The following is a 21,508-nucleotide window of genomic DNA, read 5'->3' on the forward strand; positions in this document are numbered from 1 at the left end:
AAGCAGCATTTTTTTTCCTTAGGTGAAAGCTGTTGGGTGTTAGTATGATACTGAGTGGTATTTCTTCTTCATATTCTTCTAAAAGTAGAATAATAACTTGTGCCATCATGTAGGGGCAGGAGTAAGAAATCTAGTTGACTTTGCCAGTAACCTCTAAAATAAACTTGTGGCCGGTGAGTTGACTGAGACTTTGAGCAACTCTATAGGATTCCAAGGCTGTGATCATTGTGAAAGCCAACTGCCTACTCATTTTCCTGGAGAGCAGCTACTGAGTTCAAACGGTCAACCTTTTGGGTAATACTGGGGAACTTTAACCACTGTACCGCTAGCATTTTTTTTTCTTCAATAGAGAGAGGCAAATCTAGTGACTGGGGAAATGAAAGATCGCTGCAAATCTGGAAAGAGAAGAAAATGGATTCTAGTTCATTTCCAGAACAGGTTCTCATGTTATCAGAGAAGGGAATTACCTTTCAATAAGGGTTCTTCCTGTTTTAATAATAGCTTAAAAAAAAAAACAACCACAAAACACAATTATAGAAGTGCTAAGGAATCCCCAAAACATGAAAATAAAGAAAAGGAGAGCATAAAGCTTTCTATCATTATTACACTGGAGAAATATTTTAAAGGTCATCCTGTGTTATATAATTATTCAGGGAAAGGAACCTATTATTGGGCACACTACATACTATGGTTGGAGTTAAGATTGTAAAGTTACATGTTAGCTTTTATATGTCTGGTTGAAAAGATAATGCCAAATATTGTGATTTCTTTTTCAAATCTGAGAAGAATTACTCATACATTCTTTTTTTCTTCTTTCAATTTCTTTAAATACCCAGGTTCCCAGGCGCTCTTACCATCATTTTTTCATGACACTGGCTCCCTCAACAATGGTTTGAATTTGAGTTAACACATAGTTATATGAGCTACATTTTTAACAATATAAATATCATCTTTTGATAGTGGAATTTGCTATCTTTGCTTGCTCATACTATTTCTCATAATACCTTCTCTTTCGCAGTCTCATTGATTGAATGGTATCATTATTTGACTAACATTATTAGTGAAGCTTCATGTGTAATCCTATCTGAATTTTAGAAAACACAATTAGTTTCTGATATAAATCAATGCTCAAATCTGCCTCTGTTCTTATAGAAAAAGTTAATTTCTTCACAGAAATGTAAGATTTTTATCTAAATGGAAAAACCAGTGTTTAGGAGATTCAATATTCTTTGTCAATGAAATGATCTTATTTGTATATAGTTTTGCAGGCTTTTGTGTGAAAGGTTATATGACTCTCTCAACTTCTTGCCAGCCTGTCAGAACCAACTCGTACCTAAGCCTCCAGCAGGTTTTCAGAGACTGTAACTTATATGGAAGGAGATTGTCCATCATTCTCCTGTGAAGCAGCTGGTGGATTTGAACCACCTGTTTTGGGATTGGTAACACAACTTCTTTCCCACTACGCCACCAAAGCTCCAAAAAAGTTATATACACCCACAAAAATGGTTTGGTGTTGGGTAGGCTGATTTATTTTGAAAGCAAACCATCCCTTTTATAAGAAAAGAATCTGAATTAAATGACAGTTGAATTCAATCAGAATTACTTGTTATATAAATAAGTCTCACCATTAGTCCTTAACAAAAGTTTTATGAATTTAACTAATTTTAGGTATAGTTATTGCTTTTGAGAAATTTTGGAGACAGAAATATCTCAAAAAGTTTTAGGCTTAGGATTTTCAGGAAATATGGGAAGTGCGGCGGTAGTTGACATCTAAGCACTTCTGGTGATGGTCTCGGTACATTTTCTGAGGACAGGGGAGGAAATAAAAGGCTCCCTGGTGGTGAAGTGCATAATGTGTTGAGCTGCTCACTGAGAGGTTACTGGCTAGAATTGACTCAGAAGGATAAAGATGGAGAGTCTCCTCCTCTAAAAATTTACAGCCTTGGAAACCTGATGGAGGGTCGCTGTGCTTTAGAATTGACCCAGTGCCAAACGCCACTGGAATCATCATCATCAATGCCATTGCCCTTCCCTTCTCCCTTACCATCAGTGCCAGATGACATTATGAACTCTTCCTCTCCTCCAGTGTCTTACATCACAACTCAGGAGATGAAGTGGGTTCTGCACTGGTTTGCAAGTTGGTCTGGTCTCCAGTGTGAACATTTTCTACAGGATCTGGTAGCTAAGGCAGTGCCAGGAAAATTACAGCCACTCCTGGATGGTCTGGAGCAACTTAGTGTCACTGGGGCAAACCGACCACCTTGTATCTTTGCATGCCAGCTACGTCTTTGGGATCAGTGGTTTCAAGGTTGAGCTGAGAAAGAGTGCAATGAATTTGTCAGGCAGCTGGAAATAACTGAGCCAGACTTTGTAGCAAAGTTTTACCGAGCTGTGTTGCTACAGCAGTAAGGACTGATGGACAAGACAGCCATAGTTGCAGTTGAGGTTTAATTCTACAGTGAAACCTCAGTTCAGATGTGCTGCATGTAGATCTGGGAATGGTAACCTGATGAGTTGACTGAACTCGCTGGCAGAACAGACATGACCATTTTAACAGTAGCTTGTCAACTGGATGAGTAGGAATGGTTGCCACCTATGCAAATCCAGATCAGCAGTCTGCCTTCTAGCTTCTGTCCAAGAATCTGGTGACTTCTTTTGGAACTATAACCAAAAGGAACCAAAGCATTATAACTCAAATTTGACCTACTGCTGCCTCATGAGGAGCATGGAGTAGAGCTCTCCTGGTCTTAACTAGGACGTGCCATCCACCAGATTGTCCATTGATAATTTATAAAATTACAGAAAATCAGGAAAGAATAATTATTCCCTTCCTTGTTAACTCCAACAGCCATGATTTTTCAAAAGTATATGCTACTTTTGGAGTTGGTAGCAGGTATTTCTATTCTGTAGCAGATCTACAATAATGTGAAAACAAGTGACACTCTACCAATTGAAGGGTTTTTTTCAATATCAAAATAAAGAACAAATTTTCAGAATAAAAAATGTTTTCATAACTGCACACACACACACACACACACACACGCACACACACACACGAGAAGTAGTGCCAATTTAAATGCAACAGCTATACAGATTAGTGACCATTGTCTGTCTCAGTCTCATGCATTCAGACAGGTAAGATCCATTATGTAAACAAATACCTAATACCCCGAAAGGAAATACATTTGCACTCAGCATGTAATCCTGTCTGACAGCTAGAAATAAAAACTCACAGAAAATGAGCTCCAAATCTCTAGTTCGGTATTACAATATAGAAAGTGAACAATAAAAGTATTGCATTTTTCTAATCTTCATAGATATTGAAATATTTACTTCTTTTGTATACTCATTCCAGAGTCAAGTAGTTCAAGTCTTGTTTAGTGCGTTGCATACATGAACAGCCAAGAAGAGCATTTTCGTTGAGGGCAATGGATAATGATAGAAAATAGTAAGTGGGTTTTGTTTATTTTAGAAAACAATATTGACCACTTTTTGCTCTTCTAATCTTTTGTTTCATAAATACTGCATTGCTTTAATTTGAGAATTGGAGTAAGCATTATGGTCTTCAGTGTTCTCTTAGCAGCCCATTCCGAAAGTGGGGTGGCAGCCAATATATTCGTCAGAGAAGATCTTTAATTTTTAAAGGTAAATAATGTTGAAAATTCAAGTCTCACTTATACAATAACAGGCACATAGACCAATGGAAGACAATTAAATACCCAGAGTTAAATCTATCAATCTATTGACAACATACAGATTGAATAGATATGGAGAAAGTATATACACACATTTCTTGATTTTAAACCATGTGATGTTCCTCTGTTCTGTTTGGACAACAGCTTCCTGATCTACGTACATTTATTTGACACCGTCAGATGAAGAGGTCCCTACATCTTGTTGTATTTTGTTACTTGTGTTTTCCAGTTCCACTTCACATGAATAAACATCAATAGGCCCATCGATGCTCCTTATATGTAGTGATGAGTCTTTCCTGGAAGCTGGAATGTCCAATCTGGTTTCTGCTATAGCTTGCAGTACAGTGTCAAGCTATTCATGGAAAACTTGCATGCTATGGATATCTTGATATGTCACGTATCCTAATCTTTCATTTTCTTTGTCATTTATTAATCATACAACCGCTGAGCACAATAGTAAATTAGTTCATCCAAAGCATCTTCCATTGCTCATAAGTCACATAGCTCCTTCTGTAGCTTCTTTTGCTGGGGGAGAGCTCCAAAATCATTAAGATCAGATCCTATCCAGAGAATATGGTTCTTGGATTTTTCCCCCCAAATAGGTAGATTCCTTTTAAGATATTTGTGACACACTCTGTCATACATTCTCCATTTTCATACTCCTAGTTTTGTCACAACTTTGTTTAAATAAAAAATATCCCCAGGAACAGGTTTGAAAAGATCCCTAAGTTTTCAAGTTAAATAAGCCAGTGATAACATCTAAATGGGGTCTCTTCACTTTTAGAGTTTATCTCATGGAGACATACTGCATGTTATCATCTAAATTAATCCTTATTTCTGACTGCAGCAGACTCTTCCTGGTGATAGGGACTCAGCAACAACTCCTCTGGGTCCCAAGGCAATTTCCTCGCATACTGCTGTGATGCATGTGGATAAGCCAAGTAGCTATTCTCTCCACACCCTGCACCCTCTTCCTGCCTTCTCCAGTTCCAGGCAACACTGGAACTCTTCAGATGAGATGCTGAGACTCTAGACAGCCCTGTAAACAGTGGTGTCACTACCCTAGGAACCTGAGCATCGCCAGTGCAGAGTGGAGAAGGTGATCGCTATGACAGACTGGTATGTTTCCACATGCACTGTGTGCCTTCCCCTTTGCACATGGCTGTAGGTACAGGTTTCTTATGAACATGATTAATAATTCTGGGATTTCCATTCTTCTCACTCTTAAGCATGATTTGCTATAATTCACACAGCCAAATACCTTCACATTGTTAATTAAAACAAATAGACATTCTTTTGGTATTTTCTGCTTTTAGTCAGGAGCCACCTCATATCAGCAATGATACCCCTGATGTCAGAGCTTCTTCTAAACCCAACTTGAACTTCTGGCACTTGTCCATCAAGATACTGTACTAGCTTTTTTGGATGGTCTTTAGCAATGATTTGCTTGCATGTGATATTAATGATGTTGCTCAATTCTTTCTCCATTCTATTGGATCATTTTTCTTGGGAATGGGAACAAATATGATCTCTTCCAGTTAGTTGGCCAGGTAGCTGACTTCTAAATTTCTTAGCACACTGGTGAGCACATCCAAGTCTGCATTTAGTTGAAATATATCAATTGGTATTCCATTCATTTCTGGTGCCAATGTCTTCTGTGCAGCTTGAACTTCTTCCTTCATTACGATAGGCTTTTGATCATGGCTTCCTGAAATAACTAGAAAAGCTGGTCTCTATGAAGAAAATTGTGGCATCAGGATAACAACAACAACAACAACAACAACAAATATTAAGGAGTCTTGGTGGCACTGTGGTTAAAGTGATCTGCTGCTAACTGAATGATAGGCAGTTCTGACTTGCGAGCAGCTCCACAGGAGAAAGATGGGCTTGTCTGCTCCACAAAGTGGACAGTATTGAGAAGCCTGTCACCAGCAGGGTTCAGAGCAGGTGAGGCGATGGCATATAACAAGAAGAAACAACAAGATAGATGGGGAAAAGATTGAACTTGTTAACAATTCCAACCTGGATCCGTAGTCAATACTCTTGGCACCAAGAGCCAAGAAATCAAGAGACATATTGCTTGGGAAAGTCTGCTCTCAGGGACCTCATAAAAATACTAAGGAGCAACGAGGTCAGTCTGAAGACTAAGAGGCACCTGTTTTAAGTCATAGTCTTTTTAATCACTTGCTATATATCTGAGAGCTGAACAATGAATATAGATGATAGAAGGAAAATTGATGCTTTTGAGTTGTGGTGATGGAATACAGAATATCTCAACTGCCAGAAGAATAAACAGATATGTCTTAGAGAAGGTGCAGCCAGATTGTTCCTTAGAGGCAAGGATGGCAAAGATTCATCTCACATATTTTGAGCATGTTACTAGAAGGAGGTATTCCTTGGAAAAAGAGATCATGCCAGGAAAGTGGAAGGTAGGTGAAAGTGGAAGACCATCAATGAGACAGACACATTGACTGTAGCAACAAGCTCAGGTATGTCAGAGATAATGAAGATGGCACAGGGCAAGACAGGGTTCAGATCTGCATTTTGTAAGGTTGCTATGAGTCATACTTGACTTGATGGCAAACAACAACAACACACAACTGATCTTTAACCAAGGGTTGAAATCTGTTAAATGGAGAAGAGATACTTTCTTTAATGAATAGTCCTAGTAAAACTGATTACCTGTCCATAGACAAATGAAACAGAATCCATACCTCACCCTATAGACAAATATAGCTCAAGCTCACTCTAAGACCTAGATGCAAAACCTGAAACTATAAAGATCTCCAAAGGGAAAAACATGGGTAAACATAGGAGCCTTAACTTATGGTACAAATAGTCCATCAAACAAAACTACAAATATGCAAATAACACAAGATAAGCTAAACTACTGGAATCTCTTAAAAAGAAAACTATGTGCACAAAAGACTTCTAGTAAAGAATAAAAAAAAAAAGAACATACAGAACTGGAAACATTAGCAATTCACATATCTGACAAAGGAGTAACCTCTAAAATTGGAAGATAACTTCACCACCTTGATGACATGAGAAATAGTCTAATTGAAAAAGGGGCACAAGCAGAAACATCCCCGAAGGAGACATGAAGAAATTAGATAATTAGTCATTAGAGAGATGCAAATAAGAAAAACAATGAGATATCATCTCACTCCAACAACAATAGCAACAGAAAACAGTAAATGTTGACAAAGTCATATACCAATTGGAAATTTCAAACACTGCTAGTGGATTATAAAATAAAACAAACACTGAAAAATAATGTAGTGTTTCTTTAAAAAACTTGGAAGTAGAAATGATCTATTGATCCCACTACTAAGTATGTATCCTATAGAACTAAGATTCATGACATAAATAGACTTGCATATTCATGTTTTTAAAAGCCTTCTTCACAATAATAAGTAGATGAAAACAACCTATGTGGCCATCAGCAGATGAACAGATAAACTATAATACATATATAGAATGGAATATTACTCAACATTAAAGAACAAAGAAAAATTTTTGAAGCACTTCATAATATAGGTCCAACTGAAGGATGTTTTACTGACTGAAAAAAGTTAATCACAACACAAGGATAAATACTGTATGAGATTATTATTACAAAAAGCCCAGAAAATTTATACACAGGAAAAAATTTATTTGGTAATTACCAGGATGGGAGGGGAAGGAGGGAAATCATTAACTAGGAGGTAGACATGTATTAACTTGGGTGAAGTCAAAGGCAGTAGACAATAAGGGAGATGTCAGCAAGGCAAAGGAAAGACACTGGGAGGTGTACAGGAGTTAAAGACAACAAAGGTTAAGTGCTATTACATATGTACAACCCTACAATGACAGTAATAGCAAACAACAATCTACAAGTGGATATATAGGTAAACATGAATGGTAGAGAGGTATGGGAAGGTAAACAACACCACACCCAGTAGTATTTATAGGTTTGGCAGAAGATATTTCTAACATGTATTTGTGTATGCTGAAAATATATCCACGTATACAATAGAACAAGGTTGTACCATCTGCATAACACAGGCTGTTGAAGAGTCTTTATCCAATCTTGATGCAACACTCCTTCTTGTAAAGTACAGCCTCTCAAATGATCTTTTCTGCATATAGATTGAAAAGGTATGATAACAGGATACATCCCTAACACACTTCTTTCCTAATTTGGAACCATGCAGTGTTTTCTTGCTCTGTTCTGACGACTGCTTCCTGGCCCAAGTATAGGTTTTACATGAGCAAAATCAAGTGTTTTCTGATTCCTATTTAGAATGGTTTGCCACATTTTGTTATGATTTACACAGTCAAATGCCTTTGCATAGACAATGAAGTGTAAATAGACATTCCTCTGGTACTCTTTGGTGCATAACCTGTGTTATGCAGATAATACAACCTTGCTTGCAGAAACTGAAAAGGACCTGAAGCATTTGCTTTGGATTGAAGCTCAACCTCAAGAAGACAAAAATTCTCACCACTGGGCCAACTGCCAGTACCATAATAGATGGAGAAGAGATTGAAGTTGTTAATAATTTCAGCTTGCTCGAGTCCACAATCAACACTTCTAGCACCAGCAGTCAGGAAATCAAAAGATGCATTGCATTGAGGAATTCTGCTGTCAGAGACCTCTCCAGAGTGCTGAGGAGCAATGATGTCAGACTAGAGACTAAGGTGCACCTTGATCCAGGCCATGGTTTTTATAATTACTTGCTATGCATAAGAGAGTTGGACAATGACTAAGGATGACAGAGGAAGAATTAATGCTTTTGAGTTGTGGTGCTGCAGAAGAATATTGAACAAACCATGGACTGCCAGGTGAAAAAATAGATCTGTCTTAGAAAGGATGAAACATGGTTTCTTTTCTAGAAGCAAGGATTTTGAAGCTCATTCTCATACACTTGGGGCACTTGGCTGAGGGTACTAGTCCTTGGAGAAGGACATCATGCTTGGAAGGGTAGATAAGACAGCACAGGAGAGGAAGACCTTGGGTGACACAAAGAGGAAGACCTCATCGACCCAATAACAGTGGCAATAGGGGTAGGTGTGTTGGAGTAGGTGAGACTGACTTAGCATAGGACAGGGTTCAGAATGGTACATAGGGTTGCTGTGACTTGAGGTTACTTGTGGCACATAACAACAACAAAATACAGTAAAGCAGGGAGATATAGGGGCATACTTAGCAAGGAATTGCTCTGTTAACACAGAGGCAGGTGATTCAAATCCACTTGCTGCTCTGTGGGAGAAAGATAGTCAATCTCCTCCTGTGCAGTTTATAGACTCTGAAAACCTGTTGAAGGGTCAGTTATGAGTTGGTTCTGGCTTGATGACAATGAAAGGGTTTTTTGTTTGTTTGTTTGTTTTTTAATAGCATAGAACAAACAGGAGGGCAGAATTATGAAAACTTCTTAGTAATAATCAAACACCTTGAAGGAATAAGTCACTGGTTTAGGGATTTAGGACTATAGTGTCATGAATATCTGGGTCATTTGGCATAACATAGTCCACAGGACAATGTTCTAGACCCTAACTTTGTGAATGGTGATTTGAGATTTAAAATTGTGTGCATGGTTATCTGAGTTGCAACTATTGGCAAAGAAGAATGAAGTAAATCAAAGATCAAAATTATCAACTGCTTTGATCAAGATGGCACTAGAAGGTCCTAGACAGGGTGGTAGAAATCATAAAAAAGGCCAAATTTTGAGGTTTTATAGAGTCTGGTGCAACGTTCAAGCCATTCTTCAAATATAGGACAGATCCTACTCAAGGATCTACAGCCAAACAAAAGACAGGCCTAGAAAACGAATAATAACACTCATGAGGAATATATATCCCAGAAATATCCACTATATAAGAATAAAATTGCAAAAAAAAAGAATAAAATTGCAGTGTTTGCCCAAAACAAAGTTCAAAGGACAGGAAAGGACAGCGAAGAATGGAGACTGGAAGAAAGTAGAAAGAGTAATATAATGTTGAGGAAATTGCAGTTAATATCACAAAAGAAAAGGGGGATGTGTGGGTGTTAAAAATTGTTGAATGGGAAACAAATTTATTCTGTAAACCCTTACACAAACTTCAACTAAAAAAACCTCAATAAGCAAAAACCAATTTTTTTTACACTGCTTAACAACAGTAACAATAGTTAATTTCTTTTATTTTAAAAAAATATTATTTTTTGGTGTGTACTGTCAAATAGGCTCCGACTGGTACAGGAGGAGATTGTCCCTGCTTCTCCAGCAAAGCATCTAGTGGATTTGAACCGCATACCTCTGGGATTGCAGTGCAGCTTCTTGCCACTAGGCCACCAAAGTTTGCTAATGGATCAAATTTTTAAAAATCTAGCCATCAAACAAGCAAAATAAATCTCTAAGACCCAGTGGGAAATTCTATGCTCTCATGACTGACTAACTATACAGGTCGTTGATGAGTCTTCCTCCTATCCTGATGCCACATCCTTCTTCATAAAGTCCAGATTCTGGAATGTTTTGCTTAGCATGCATTGTCTTCTTGTTCTGTTTATACAATAACTTCTTAGCTATAGGGAATCTCCCCTCCACCAACTTCTCAGTGTTAACCATATTTTATTATGATTCGCACAGTCAAATGTCTTTGCATGGTCAATAACACACAAACATATATTCTTCTTGTATTCTCTGCTTTCTGCTAAGATTCCTTTGACATCAGCACTGATATCCTCAGTGCCAAAGACCTCTTCTAAACCCAGCTTAAATTTCCGATAATTCCCTGTCAATGGACTATTCTAGCCATTTTTGGTTGATCTTCAGCAATGTTTTGCTCTGGCATGTGATATTAATGATGTCATATGTGCTAAGGCCCAGGTCTTCTGGTACCTTGCCATCTCTTGAGTTGCTGCCTTTCCCAGGGATAGATAATATGAATGTTAACATATAAATTCAATGGTAATGAAGTAAGAAGGTGAAGCTGCACTGAAGGCACTAACAAAAAGTGAGGCTCCAGAAATTGATGCAATCCCAGTTGACATATCTCTAAAGGATACAACACTACATATGCTCACCAATCTGTGCCAAGAAATTTGGAAAATGGGTACCTGGCCAACTCATTGGAAGAGATCCATATTTATTCCCACTAGCAAGAAAGGTCATCCAACAGATACTTATATGTTGTTGAGTGCCTTTGAGTTAAGCACGACTCATAGCAACCCCATGAACAAAAGGCCTAAAGCCCCTCTACAACCATTGACATCTATCAAAGTTCATAGAGTTTCTGGAGGCATGTTATTTAGATAGTGGTTGCCGCTTCTGCTTCCAAACCTGTGATGCTATGTTATTGTTGTTATGAGTCATTGAGTTGCGTGTGTTGTATTATGTACAGCAGCTCTGAACCTATACATATATCTATATTGATAGAGGGAGCATGAGCGACCTGGAGAATAAGAAGTTGTGCTGCCGATCCAAAATCAAGTCATACAAATTCACCAGCTGCTCCAAGGGAAAAAGATGTACAATCTTCCCTGATGCAATTTTACAGCCTGCTGGAGGGTCAGCTATGAGTCAGTTCCAACTCAACGGTAATGAATTTGAGTTTTTAAGATGTATTGTTATTGTTGTTATGCTAGCTGTCACGTCGGAACTGACTCATAGCTAACCCTCTATCAGGTTTTCAGAGGAAGTAAATTGTATGGGAGGAGATTGCTCATCTTTATCCTGAGGCATCACTAGAGGATTTGAACAGCCAGATATGCCTAGTTTTTGGGCTAGTAGCACAACTCTCTATGGACTACTCCGATGTACATGTACACACACAGATACACAGACACACACACACACACACAGATAAATATACATAAATGTAAGTGCATGTAAACGCACATGAAGCACTATATTACTAGTTCTCCATACTTTCTCCCTTTTCTCATATATGCATATATAAATATGTTTTTGTCACAGTTTTCAGGACATCTAAGGCCTTTAAACTAGGGTGTCAACTGTTCTAGTTGGCTTTGAGCATTAATAAATATTTGTGTATATTTATATGCAGTCTCAGTGGTATAGTGTGTTACGTGTTAGACTGCCTAATAGAGGGTCAGAGTTGACTTATCAGCAGTGCATTTGACTTATATAAAAATTGAAACTAAAAAAAAAATTCAAACTCAAATTTATTCCTGGGAAGTCAGAATCAAACCATGGCTGATCTTCCAACAGGTTTTCAGAGGCCATGAATTGTTGGAGAGGAGATCGCCTACAAAGTTTACAGTAGGAGAAGATTGCCAACTAGTCCCATAAAGTAGTTGGTGGATTTACACTGCCTGCCTTTGAATTGGCAGTGCAACTCCTTACCCACTAGACTACCAGTGCTCCCTTTGTCTTATATGTTGTTGTCGTTGTTAAGTGCCGTTGAGTTGCAGGCGACTCATAGCGACCCTATGAAGGAGAGTCCTTGACGCTTGGGTGCCTTTCATCCTCTCTCCAAGTTCATAGGTTGTCTTATATATGCATATATAAAATTTCTCCTTAAAAGCAATGTTGTTGCTGTTGATTGCTGTTGAGTTGAGCATGACTCATAGCAACCCTATGAAAAAAAAGGCCTGAAGCCTTTCTAGAACTATCAACATTTATCAAAGTTCATAGAGTTTCCAGAGGCATGTTGTTAAGAAATGGATGCCACTCCTGCTTCCAAACCTGTCTTAAACTGGGAACTCCACCAAATACTGTCCAACATGTGTAACTGTTATGGAATTTGACACCCCAGTGGCACAAGGTTCAGCATCACTCAATCTCAGGTTACCTCAGTACAGCTGTGCTACTTATAAGAATGTTCCTCCATGGGGAGCTCTGGTGGCCTAGTGGCAAGACGCTGCACTGCAATCCCAGAGGAACACGGTTCGAATCCACCAGATGCTCTGCCGGAGAAGGAGGCGCAATATCCTCCTGTACCAGTCAGATCTGATTTGATGGCACACACACACACACACACACACACACACACACACACACAAAGAATGTTCCTCCAAAATAAAATAACAACCAATTTGTTGACTATAAACAAGAGCCTTAAATGAAGAAAACAAAACAAATAAAAACACAACAAACCAAACCAAAATCCCAATATAGAGCCATTGAGTTGCCTGCGATGTATAGTGGTGACTCTATGTACAGAAGCTCTGAAACCTTCCCTGGCCTGAGCCAGTCTCAGTAATTCTGACACACCAATCCCTATTGCCCTAGACATTCTATCAGTCCATTTCAACTGGGATCTTCCTCTCCTGTGCTGTCTCTTCACCCTTCTAAGCACCGTGCCCTTCTCCACGGACCTGTTTCTTCTGGCCACATGCCCAAAGTATGTGAGGCCGAGCTTTAAAATCCTAGACTCCACGGAAAGATTTGGTTTCAACCTCTCCTAGACAGAACGGTTTGTCTTCTTGGCAGTCCATGATACATTCAAAACTCTTTTCTAGCACCACAACTCAAAGGAGTCTATTCTTCTGTCGTCCTTAGTCATTGTTCAACTCTCTGAAGCATAACAAGTAATTGAGAAGACCATGGCCTGGATTAGGTGCACCTTTGTCTCTAAACTGACATCATTGCTCTTCAGCACTCTGGAGAGTTCTGTGACAGCAAATTTTCCCAATGAAATTCGTCTTTTGATTTCCTGACTGCTGGTGTTAAGAGTGTTGATTGTGGATCTGAGCAAGTTGCAATTGTTAACAACCTCAACCTCTTCTCCATCTATCTTGGTGCTGCCAATTAGCCCAGTGGTGAAAATCTTTGTCGTCTTAATGTTGAGCTTCAATCTATATTGAAGACTACAGTCTTTGACATTTTGCAGTAAGTGCTTCAGATCTTCTTAGGTTTCAGCAAGCAAGGTTGTGTCATCTACATATCATAGGTTGTTGATGAGTCTTCCTCCAATCTTGATGCCACACTCCTCTTCATAAAGCCCTGCTTCCCAAATGATCTGTTCTGCATACAGATTGAAAATGATGCATATTTATTTTCTCTGAGTAGCAAAAAAATTCTGAAGATTAATTTCTGTAGATACAACTCACAGAAAACTAAACCTGTTGCATCTAGTTTATTCTACTAAGGACCACAGAGTAGAAAGGCCATAAAGCGTCCTCATAGGGTTTCCAAGGCTATAAATCTGTATGGAAGCAAACTGTCTCATCTTTCTCCTAATGAGAGAATGGATGGTGGTTTTGAACTCTGGACTTTTCAGTAAGCAACTGAGCATTTAACTACTGTGTCACCAGGGCTCCTGCTTAACATCTTTCTCTCTCATTGCCATCAAGTCAGAACTGTTAGCTGACTCTCCATTGGGCTTTAGAGGCTGTAAATTGCATGGGGGAGGATTGTTCTTCTTTCGCCAAGGAACTGCTGATGTATCTGAACTGCCACAGAGGTGCGGCCAGTGTGGCTTAGCAGTGTGGTTTCCTATGGACTCCACCACCCGGGTTCCCTTGTTTAGCACTTAGCAGACAGATACTCAATACGATTTTGTATTTTCCAGGATATTCTAAGTCCTTTACTTGTAGTGCTGGCTGCTCCAGTTTGTTTTGGTCATTAGTAAATATGAACACAAGAGAGGTTTATGGAGTTTGAGATGTTTTACTGGCCTTATGTGTAGAATGATTACCAACATACAAAAACAATCCTTTCCCTGCTCTCTCCACCCCCTAAAAAGACTTATTGCCACAGAGCCAATTCCGACTCATAATGACCCTATTGTTGTTTGTTATTAAGTTGGAACGGCCCATAGCTGACCCTCTAGTAGGTTTTCAGAAACAATTAATTGCACAGGAGGAGATTGCCCATCCTTCTTCTTAGAACATCTGGTGGATTTGAACCGTCTATGTTTGTGTTGCCAATGTGACTCCTTAGTACTAAGCCACTAGAACGTCCTAAAGTGACCCTAGGGAACATGTTAGAACTTCCCCATAGTGTCTCTGAAGCTGTGAATCTTTATGGAAGCGGACTTCCACATCTTTTTTGCAGAGAACATTTAATGGGTTCAAACTGGCAACTTTCTGGTTAGTTGAGAGCTTACTCACTGTGTCACCAGGGCTCCCAATTTTGTCTTTGTCAGTGGAGCAGCTGGTTGGTTTGAGCTGATGGCCTTCAGGTTAGCAATCTCACCCTTAACCTACTATATCACCAGGCCTCCTTCTACAAAGCACACTCCCCCAAATGGCCCTGCTGTTCACTTGATTCTGGCTCACAGTGACCCTTCATTGGGCTTCTGAGGCTTGTTTTAGTGTGAAACACCCAAGCATGAGTCTGGCAGAAATAGCTGTTGAACACTGAACTGATTATGGAGTCTCATGCTCAATAACCAATTTGCAGAAACTGTCATGGTGTAGATTCAGAGTTTTACCTGTCTTGCTTGAAAACTCCTGTATTATATACGTACAGAATGAACATCTTAAAGCAAAGTAGCCCCTAAAAATAAAGTATACAATCTGCTTAATTTATATTTCCATGCCCTATGAAACTGGACCAAATGATTACACATGATTCTGCTTCCCCATCTCCAACATCCATTATATTACAAGTAATCACCTTAGCAAGGTTTAAGGCATTGCTCTCCAAAATACTAAAAAGCAATGATGTCAGTTTGAAGACTAAGGTGCACCATGGTCCTTTCAATTACTGGCTATGCTTTTGAGAACTGGACAGTGAATAAGGTTGAGAGAAGAAGAATTGATGCCTTTGAGTGTTGGGGATGGCAAACAGCACTGACCATCCCATGGACTGACAAAAGAGCAGTTATGTCTTGGAAGCAAGGATGTTTCTCCCACTTTGGACTTGCTGGCACGTAACAAAATCACCACCAGTCAAAATGTAATAACTTTTACCAGCAGCTTTGCTGGCATGGTTAGCAGTTACTGAGTGACAGACAGTAGCTACTCTGAGACTTCTTCCAAAGCTTAAGGAATGGCTTTGCTTAAGTTTAGCATTGAGGGTTTAAGTTTCCCCTTTGGAGAAGATAAACTAGAAGTGCCAGGTTAATGAAGGTGGATCTTGGGGCTCCCTTCAATCATTTTATCTGCAGGCTTATCTCACTTGCTTATCTCTCTCTGCTATGTGAGGATATTAACTGGTCAAAGAGAGCAGACTGCATATGCAAATAATGCTGCTGTTTTGTTCAAGGAGGAGCCTTGTAGCTTCTTGCAATTTGACTGCAAAGAAAAGGTATATTAAGAAGGTATTTGGTGGGTGATGATTATGTACCACCCTCTCTTTTGATTCTTGCTTTAAAAAGGAAGTGACTCATACTGCAGATAAACTGGACTTGAAAGAATGTCTGGCTTATGCAAAGCTCTTATTTACATACTAGTCTCTTTCATTCACAAGGAAATATGGGCTCTAGCACCTTGGGTTTGGAGTTCCTTCCTCTTCAGTGGATGCTGTTGTTGTTAGGTGTGGTGACTGGTGACCTTATGAAAAGCTGTTCTGAACTCTGCCCTGTCTTGTAGAGAGTGCCCTAAATTGTCCATCCCCCTCCTCCCTCCCCAGAATTTTCTGTGCCCATAACATATTCCTCCCAATAACCTCTCCAAGCAGCCTTTCCTTTCTCTTCTGAAAATAGAAATGACGATTTCGTGGTGGCCTAGTTCTATGCTGCTAACCTGAAGGCCACAGCTCTGGTGGTTCAAATCTACCAGACAGCTCACTGGGAGGAAGCTGGACCCTCTCCCTGATAACTCAGTGGAGGGTCAGCTATCAGTTGGTTCTAACACTGTGGCAAGGAGTGAGTTTGAAATGTAAGAGCTAAGAAAGTGTTGCTGGTGGTGCAATGGGGATGGCTGGAACCTCATGGTGGTCCCAAAGAAGTAAAGATGTGACCATCTGCTCCAGTAAAGATTCCACTCAGACTCATTGCCATTGAATTGATTGTAACTCATAAGCTCCATCAGGTTTCTACAGCTGCAAATCTTAATGCTGCAAATATTAACTGCCCATTTTTCTCCCATGGAGTGCCTGGTGGATTCAAAACACCAGGGCCATGCAGCTTTCTGGTTAGCAGTGACATGCTACAGGAGCTACCTCCAGTGAAGATGGTGGTTGTTATACATTCAGCTTGTGACCAACTCATAGCTGATACTCCAAGCAGTTTTCAGAGGAAGTAAATTGCATGAGAGGAGGTTACTCATCCTTCTTCCATGGAGCAGCTGGTGAATTAGAACTCTGTATCTTTCTTTGGGTTGACAGCACAGTTCTTTACAACTAAACCACCAAGCTCCCTGCAGTAAATATTATGGCCTAGGAAACACTACTGAGGTGATGCTAAGTTCTCTTTTAGAGTGGCTTTGTTGTTGTTAGGTACTATTAAGGTGACTACGATGCGGTTGGAATCAAATTCACAGTATGTAACAGTAAAAATTGAGACCGAAGAGAGGTTGTTAAAAGTTCCAAATTTACGTTCTAAACTCCTCAAACTCACAGAACCCTTACCACTGTTGACTTATGCCTTCTTGACTTTCCTTGATAGTACACGTGTACCTTCCGATCATGCTATTTGTGCACTCTTCCATGCTCCTCATAGGCTCTAAATGTGTATTAGACTTAGTTTTGATGCTTCTCTGCAGTCTTGGGTAAGTCATTTAAATCTCAAAGTCCATTTCATGACCCGTAAGTAGGAATGCCAATAGTATTTGAATCATAGGACAACTGTGATGATAACATGAGAATTATTTAAATACAACACAGCCCAGAGTCTGGTCACCTTATCTTTGACTTTGAGATTATGATAAGAATTTTATTTGTAACTTGATTTAGTGTTAGTCTTTATTTAGATTTAAGGTTCAATCACTCCTTCAATTTAACATTTTGATTGTTTTGCTTTGTTTTTAAGGTAGGTAGTAAATCTATTATGAAATATAGTTTGTTCTAATTTTCAGCTATAAAGAACCTACTATATTTTCAATTACACATTCAGCTAGCTGCTAACTGAAAGATTAGAGATTCATGTCCACCCAGAGGGAGAACAGCTGGGAGATTTACTTCTGAAAACACGGCCACTAAAAATCCTATGAAGCATAATTCTACTCTGATACACATAGAGTTGCATGAATTGGAATCAGATCAACAGAACCTGGTTTTTTCCACTATATTCTTAAGAATTCTCATTTGTTCCTAGGATTCCCAGGCAGGTAGACAATTTGCAGGGTGAGTTTATTTTAGTCACCTACAGAGTTAAGGAGTTCCTAGAGACCAGGAATTTTTACCCTGCCCACTGGCTTCTGAACCGGAGATGACCTCAGGCTGGCGTGATCCTAGACAACTCCCACTTAAGCCTGGATCAGTTCTCCCAGCAAAACAGCAATTGGGTAGGGCACTAAGTAAACACTCTTCTCTTGTTTTGCCCTCCTTAAAATAACCCTTCCTACACTCAAAGACAGTTATTAACTCAGTCACAGTTCATTCATTATTTCAGGTACAAGCCACTAAGAAAGTGAACTCCTGAATTTTTTTTTTTCATAGATTCTGCTTTTTCCATTCCATTCGTATTTCTTTTGCTGTCTGAATCCTGCTTTGATGTTTAGTCATTCATCTGTTCTCACCTTCCTTTCTTCCTTCTTATCAAGTAGCCAATGGGGAGTGGAAATGTGAAGGACGATAAAGAATTACTGACAAAGTCTTTTCATTTATCCATTCAACAATCAGCTAGCAGGTACTTTTTCTGAACTAAGCAGTGGGTATATATGAATTCTCAAAAATAAAAAAGGAAATAACAAAAATCTCCTGACATAAAATATGTCTTTATGGCACTTACAAGCTAGCTTCATCATTATGGGTAATTTTAAGGTTCTTTTAAGATCCATTCAGCACCTGCTTCATAACCTTAATTCTATTGACTTTCATCTCAGTTCCACTTTAGCCGTCTATTTACATAGGCACTTCATAGGCGTTCACAATTACACTTGACCTTGTCATCACCCAGAACTGAAATCTCAAACTCCAAAGACTGACTTCCTAACCATAGCTTCTACTGTTCTTAGCCCATTTTCCAGGCATGCGTTTTCCTTTAAGACTTCCAGCTCCTTTTTCTCTCAGTCCATCAGTCACTTCCGTGTTTTCACTTCCCTTCCTATCTGGCTCAGCCAGGATAATAGCTTAATGCTTTAATTATTCTCTAGTCCATGCCATCGTATCCTTGCTCCCCACTGTTGTCATATACTTCATCATCTCTACCCTGTACCCATGTAACTGGGGCTTCTTAATGTTGCAAGGGGGAAAAATTCACTCAATTCTGTCACAAAAATTTATTGCCTTCAAGTTTAACCAGCCTACACATAATATCTTTCTATATAACTTTAGGTATTTCTTCACTCCTCATGTTTGCTTGATTTTTTATTTTGGCTTTTAAAAACTATATTTTTGTTTTTAAAAAATTTCTTATGGGAAATTTAAAATATGGTCTAATAGGCAAAGAGTGCAGTCAATCTGGAAGTACATAGTTTGAATCCACCAGCAGCTCTTGAGAGAAAGAAGGACAACCTCTTCCTGTGTGATTTACAGCCTCTGAGTGTCTGCTGGAGGGTCAGTGATGAGTCAGTTTCAGTAGGGCATAGCAACAACAGCAACAATAAAGTACAAATGAATAGTGTCATCCACTTATCTATTCTGTCACCTCACCTCAATGATTATTCTCTCATGCCCAATTTTGTTTGATCTCTGGCCTCCATTCTAATCCCAGATAATGTTAAAGTAGATCCTAGACATTATATAATTTATTCCCGACTAAAACAAGCCTGGAAGCAAGAGCAGCATCCACTTCCGAAATGGCTTGCCTCCGGAAACTCTATGTACAAACAGTGCTTAGGTCTTTCGTTCGTAGGGTCGCTATGAGTTGTCTATGACTCTACGGCACCTAACAACAGTAACGATGATGACAGAGAGAGGGAGAGAGAGAGCTATGTTGGCCTATATCGATAGATTGGAAAAGAGTGTAGAGCTCAAGGCGGGCATTCGTTACTCTCTTTGTCTCTTCACTTTCCCATAGTGATTAGAGAGAGAATGCTGACCTTTCTGCAGGTTTTTAGGAGGCTGCATATCACACGTGACAAGATTATCCATCTTTTTCACATGGAGTCACTGGTGGATTCAAACCACCAGCTAGGAATGGCCTTTGAGTTAGCTGTGCGACTCCTTACAGACTGCACCACAAGCATTTCTTCATTCTTTTGTAATTACTTTAAAATCTTGTTTGGTTTTAAGAAGGCTACAGAGGGTATTTTAAGATTTACACTTTAAAAATAATCTCAAGGCAATGACTTCAGGGGCTTATCCTAGTCTTTATGGCTTCAGACTTTCTAAATGTCATGATAAATTGAAATTATATTCAGAATTTTATATATGTTTTAAAATAAAAGAAGAAATAGAGGAAAACACCTGGCTCCACAAGATGTGACTCCAATTCATATGCTGTATAATTGTAGAAAATTATTAACTTCTCTGGGCTTCTTGCAGTTGGGTGTGAATAGAGTTTTGAAGCCTTTTCAGGTTCTACTGATCTGTCTTTTTTTTCCTTTTCATGAATTTATTTACAAAATTCTAATCAAATTTGAAAAATTCTTTCAATTTTCCTCATCCCCCCCATCAAATTGTACAACCTAATGTTAATCCCCTCTTCCCCCTGTATATCCACATCCCTCTGCTTCCAGCCTCTCCCACCCCTCCTGGATCATTATACTCATTCTACAATAATGGTCTTATACAATATTTATCCTTGTGGGACTGAGATAATTCACTCAGCAAAATGCTCTCAAGTCCCTCCCAAGTTAGGCAATAATTTACAAAGTTATTGCTCCTGTGTACTGCTTAGTATTCCATTGTGTGAACGTACCATAATTTCTCAATCCATTTGTGTATGGCTCAATCCATTTGTGTATGGCTGGACATTTGGACTGTTTCCATGTTCTTGCGATGGTGAATAATGCTGCTATGAGCACTGGTGTACAAATCTCATTGTGTGCCTCAGTTCTCATCTTCTCAGGGTATATTCCAAGTAGTGGAATAGCTGGGTCATACGGAATTTCTATGTTCAGCTTTTTGAGGAAGCACCAGACTGCCTTCCAGAATAGTTGCACCATTTTACCTTCCCACCAACAATGTATAAGAGTTCCTTTCTTGCCACATCCTCTCCAACATCTATTGCTGCTTTGTTAAACTTTGCCACTCTTACTGGAGTGAGATGGTACCTCATTGTGGTTTTGATTTGCATCTATCTTATTGCCAGTGATTTGGAGCATTTCTTCATGTGTCTCTTTGCCATTTGAATATTGTCCTCTGAAAATTTTTTCCATGTCTTTTTCCAATTTTGTAATTGGGTTATCAGTCTTTTCTTGTGGAGGTCCAAGAGTATTCTGTAAACTTTTAAGACTCTTGTCTGAGATGGTATTACCAAATGTTTGTTTCCAGGCTGTAGATTTTCTTTTCACCCTGTTGGAAAAAGTTTTTGAGGCCCCATACATCAATTTTATCCTCTTTAGATTGTGCATTTCAGGTTGTATTTCTCATAGCTCACACTCTGGTATGTTTTCAGAGGCTGTAAATCGCTCTGCCAATTGCTCATCTTTCTCCAAAGGAACCCTGAGGGATTTGAAACACTGGAGTGGGCCCATCTTTGAGATGACAGCCCAATTCCTTACACACCATGCCTCCAGAGCTCCTTAATCATCTAGTCCCCTGTTTTCTATGACTTACCCTCTCAAGCTAAGTACACCTTTGTACATCTATGGACACCAGCCCAAGATCTTTGGTCCAGCATTTGGTAAGAAATTTTAAAAACTCATTTCCAGGCCATTTTCTTTTGTTCAATAA

The 21,508-nt window shown here is 39.2% G+C and overlaps 2 pseudogenes; one reads left to right on the forward strand and one right to left on the reverse strand.

Annotated features, from left to right (window-relative positions):
• The first annotated feature begins 1,953 nt into the window (after positions 1-1,953).
• On the forward strand, positions 1,954-2,409 carry LOC102872502 (annotated as a pseudogene).
• A 1,449-nt stretch (positions 2,410-3,858) lies between these two features.
• LOC102872908 lies at positions 3,859-5,397 on the reverse strand (annotated as a pseudogene).
• Positions 5,398-21,508: the final 16,111 nt, after the last annotated feature.

Source organism: Elephantulus edwardii, unplaced genomic scaffold (genome assembly GCF_000299155.1).
Source record: "Elephantulus edwardii isolate Elephantulus edwardi_28Jun2011 unplaced genomic scaffold, EleEdw1.0 scaffold00021, whole genome shotgun sequence".
In the NCBI taxonomy this organism is placed as follows: Eukaryota; Metazoa; Chordata; class Mammalia; order Macroscelidea; family Macroscelididae; genus Elephantulus; species Elephantulus edwardii.